This window comes from Miniopterus natalensis, chromosome X (assembly GCF_054644295.1).
Source record: "Miniopterus natalensis isolate mMinNat1 chromosome X, mMinNat1.hap1, whole genome shotgun sequence".
NCBI classification, from domain to species: domain Eukaryota; kingdom Metazoa; phylum Chordata; class Mammalia; order Chiroptera; family Miniopteridae; genus Miniopterus; species Miniopterus natalensis.
Window position 1 is genome coordinate 36,636,528 of NC_142103.1, and position 4,997 is coordinate 36,641,524.

Here is a 4,997-nt window from a genome sequence, read left to right on the forward strand (position 1 = left end):
AAATGCCATCACTTGCAGCTGCAGTGCATTTGACAGGGGAACTATTTTCTAGAGTTAAATACATATAAAAACATAATGCATACAGGATAATCCCTTAGTAACCATGTATACGCTACAATCTTCTCAAACTTACTGCTCCTCAAGTAAAATTTACAAATTCTTCTCACTTTATCATGCTTGACCCCTTTTTATTTTTCTCCCAATTTCTTTCATCTGGAATTTTGTATATGCTTCTATCCAAATATTACCATTTCAAAGGCCAAAGTCCCATCTTGCCACTAAAGTACAAAGTCTTCCCTGACTTTTACTCTGCAGTAATCTAAGCTCTGACCCTTTTTAGCCTTTATCAAGCATTTGGCTTTATTTATTTATTTATTTATTTATTTATTTATTTATTTGTTAATATTGTTAATAAGCTTTTCACAAGTTTTTGACTTATCTTCTAATTGGATTGTAATATCCTCAAAGACAGATTCCTATTTTCTGTTTATCCTATATTCCTCATGCACCTACATTATAGACACTCTACATGTCCTAGTTTTGAAAAGTAACACAGCCAATCCAAGTATCACCTGACATACACATTTTGTGTCCTTTACAGAATTTTCTAGAACCAATCTACATTCCCTTTATAAACATGGATTTTCTGTTCTCCCAAAATATATAATTTGTTTTTGGTATCAAAACTTGTCAGATGACTCTGTGTTCCAGTCACAGGACTGCAGTTGTTTATCTTGTGGAAACTCAACTCCTATGTCATAAACAAAATTTGGATTATCTTTCTTCTTCTAACTTGTCCTATAAAGTCCATCATGCTCTTCCTTTTGGCAAGTTCCTTGCCATCTAGTTTGTTCCATTCTTCCTGAGGACCCATGGTTGTTTCCTGTGGAATTTGTTGCATTGTTTCTGCCAAACTCTGCCCCCGCAAGTGACCTCATTAAAAACTGAATAATTTTTCTAGTTGATTCAGTGACACTTGTTCCGGGTAATTCTTGTGTTGTGGATTATTCTTTAATTGTTCAGCAGCTCTGTGGCAATTTAAAAACTTTGAAAAGTTTTAGAGGGGCATGATGTGCTGGAGACTATTCCCCTTCATTTTATCCTCATGGATTAAGATAATAGCTGGAGGCTGAAAGCTAATTCTACATTTCTTAGTACTGCACATCATTCTCACATACTCGTCAGGGGAAATCTGATGAAAATGTGTTAGTCACATAATGACGAGAAGTTCAGAAGGTGCAACTTCTCCTGCAGGCTGTCTAAAACCTCCATGAGAGGTTGGTTTCCACTGAACTGCACAGAGAAGCACTTAACTAGACTTTGATGCTGGGTGGAGCCTGACACAGCCAGAAGAGGTGACAGCCACAGTCCAGCAGAGTTACTGTGAGGTGAATTCCCTGTCAAGAGGCCCAAATTCGCAAATAGCTGGAAGTAGAGATGGAGGCCAGGAGCAGGACCAGCTGGCTCCCAAGTCAGCATGCACGGTGCAGGGGGTTAGAGCTGGGGGCACACAAAACCTTTCGCACAGTGATAGCCTTGGTGCTCAACATCCTTTCTTGAGAAAAATACTCAATAAATTAGGAATGGAAGGAGACTACCTCAACCTAATGAAAGCCGTAGTTAGAAAAACCCACAGAAAACATCATACATAATGGTGAATGACAAAATGCTTTTCCTATAATATCAGGAACAAGGCAAGAATGCTTCACTTTTGCCCCATCTGCTACTTTGTATGCTGCCATTTTGTTGAATTCATTTTTATCAGTCCTAATATTTTTGTGTGTGGAATCTTTAGAGTTTTCTACATATAAAATCATATCATCTGCAAGAAGAGATCATTTTACTTCTTTCTTTCCAATTTGGGTGCCTTTTTAAAAAATTTTGTTTCAATCTTTTTTTTTTATCGTTCAAAATATTACAGATATCCCATTTTCTCCCCATTGACCCCTTCCACCCCTTCCACCCACCCTCCCCAGTCCCTCACCACACCATTGTCTATGTCCTTGGGTTGTGCATATATGCATATAAGTTCTTTGGTAAATCTCTCCCCCTCCACCTAGCAGCCCCCTCTATCCCTCTGAGATTCATCAGTCTGATCCATGCTTCCATGTTACTTAATCTACTCTGTTCATCAGTTTATTAAGTTTTTTAGATTCCACATATAAGTAAGATCATGTGGTGTTTGGTCCCATAGTGTAATGGTTAACACTCTGGACTCTGGGTGCCTTTATTTCTTTTTTAAAAATTGTATTAAATTTCTTGGGGTAACATTATTTTCCTGATTATTCTGGCTAAAAATTCCGGTACTACAATTTTGAATAGAAGAAACACACATAATAAAGAAAATAATGTAGATTTCAATATTGACTACATTATTCTCTTGGTATCTGTTATCAGCAAGAGACTTCTTCCATGATCCCCAGGGACACCAAAATCTGTGGATACTCAAGTCTCTCAGTCATCCCTTCCTACCCTTGGGTTCTGCATCCCTGTATTCAACCAACTGTGAATGGAAAAAGTTGAATCCATGAATGTGAACCTGTGGATATGTAGGTGGATTATATATTAGATTCTAAATACTTAGTAGAATTACATATGACACATGCATATATGTGTGCTCCTAAAAGCTTAGGCTATCTCTGGAAATGTATACATGAAAATTATCAGAAGTTGTCTCTAAAGAGGACAACTCAGGGAAGATGATTTAGAGGGAGACAGAAACTTAGTTTATTTTTTCTATTAATTACCTAATTATTAAATTTATTGGGGTGACATTGGTTAATAAGGTCACATAGGTTTCAAGTGTACATTACTATGATACATGATCTGTGTATTGCATTGTGTACCCACTACCCATAGTCAAATCATCTTCCTTCACCATATATTTGCCTCCCCTTGTCCTCTAACATCCCCCCACTGCCTTCACTCTGGTAACCACCATACTGTTGTCTGTGTCTCTGAGTTTCAGTTTTATATCCCACATATGAAGGAAATCATATGGTTCTTAGCTTTTTCTATTTAATAAGATAAAAGTACACAAAGTCAAGAACAGAATGGTCACTCATCTTACCTGTACAACTTGGTGATATTTTACCCATGATACCACAATCCAGGTTATGATATAGAATATTTCCAGCACTTTTGAAGTTTTGCTCTTTATCTTTTCCAATCAATAACCCTCTCTACAACATGATTATCCATTCTTCTGATCTCTACCATGATTGATTAGTTTTGCTTGTTCTTGAACTTCACATAAATTGAATCATTCCATAGACACTTTTTTTGTGTCTGGCTTTTTTCCCCCAACATATTATCTTTGAAAGTAAATGAGCTGTATGTATCAGTAGTTTATTTTATTGTTGTGTAGTATTCAATTGTAAGAATATACTATAAAATATTTATATTTTATTCTGTTTCCACATATAAAGTTTTATGAGAATTCTTATACATATCTTTTGGTGGACATATGTACTCATTTTTCTTGAGAATATACCAATTATATTTCAGTGTCTAATTTTTCATTGCTATTATATGAGCATTTATTTAAGGCAATTATTTGTATATTGGCAGTGAATTCTGTGACCCTGCTAGATTCACTTGTTAGTTCAAATAACTCTTTTGCAAATACCCTAGGATTTTTCCATGTACACTGCCATGTGCACATAAGACAGTTTTGTTTCTTCCTTTCCAATCTGTGTGAACTTATTCCTTTTTGCTGCCTTACTCCATTGCTAATACTGCCAGTATAATGTCAAATAGAAACAATAAGATTGTTTACCCTCTTATTGAATCTGGCCTAAGGGAAAGAATTTAGTCTTTTACAAATTAGCATAATGTTATCCTTAAGCATTTTTTATATATAGGGCCTTTACCAGGTTGATATTATCTTATATTACTAGTTTTCTGACATATATTTGATTTATTATGAATGGGTAATAGATCGTTTTTTTTTTTCCTAGATGTTTGGAGAAGAATATATGATATTGCTCTTTTATTCTTTTAATAGGGTAAACTAAATTGATTGACATTCAAAAATGCACACTTTAAATTCCTGGTATAAAGCCCACTTTACCATTCCGAATTTAATTATTTGTCCAATTGATGAAATGACTATCAAGAATGAATTTATATACATATACTATTAATTTAGCTAACATATGAAGAAAACAGGATGGTGTGAGTTTTCTTTCTAGTAAATTAGATGTGGAAATTAGGAAGTATTTTTTCTATACTTCTGCCTGGTAAGACTCTAAAGAAGAAGAAGAATTGAAGTAATTATATGTAAGAAGGGAGAAATGTTCATGTGTTAAAAAAAAAAAAAAAAAAAGCAGTCCTGCCCTGGCCAGGTGGCTTGGTAAGAGCATTGTCCTGTACACCAAAAGGTTGCGGGTTTGATTCTTGGTCAGGGCACATGCCTAGGTTGTGAGTTTGATCCCCAGAAGGGGTGCATATGGCAGACAACCAATCTATGTTTCTCTCTCACATTGATGTTTCTCTCTCTCTCTCCCTCTCCCTCCCCCCTCTTCTCTCCCCCTTCTTTCTCTCTAAAATCAGTAAAAACATATGCTTGAGAGAGGATAAGAAACAAAAAAGGAACAGTCCTTGAGACTTATCATGGGATTTCAGACTTGGATGTAATTACTCTTTTGTCCTCAACTTTCTTGAAATTATAGTAATGGTCACAATTGACTTTAACATTGCTTCACACATTGTGTTGTAACAAAAATTTCCAGGGGAGATGTGATGAACCTCTTATTGTTTTACTGTTTCTTCTAGTCCCACTTTGCCCATACAGCCTGTGATAATGACAGAATGTGCCTCAGATTCTAATTGTTCAGAAGGAAATTAAAAAGAAAGATTAGTAGCTTTCTTCAGAGATATTTTACAAATTAAACAGTTACATAAAAAAGAAGTGGTCTCTGTAGAGAGTATTATTCACATGACAAAAGGAAGAAACACTAAGGTCAAATATCTTTTGAGGAACTCTTCAGCAAAAA

At 35.4% G+C, this 4,997-nt stretch overlaps 1 pseudogene; it reads right to left on the minus strand.

Moving 5' to 3' along the window:
• Positions 1-680: 680 nt before the first annotated feature.
• On the minus strand, positions 681-1,168 carry LOC107527557 (centrosomal protein of 19 kDa pseudogene; annotated as a pseudogene).
• Between the last annotated feature and the right edge of the window lie 3,829 nt (positions 1,169-4,997).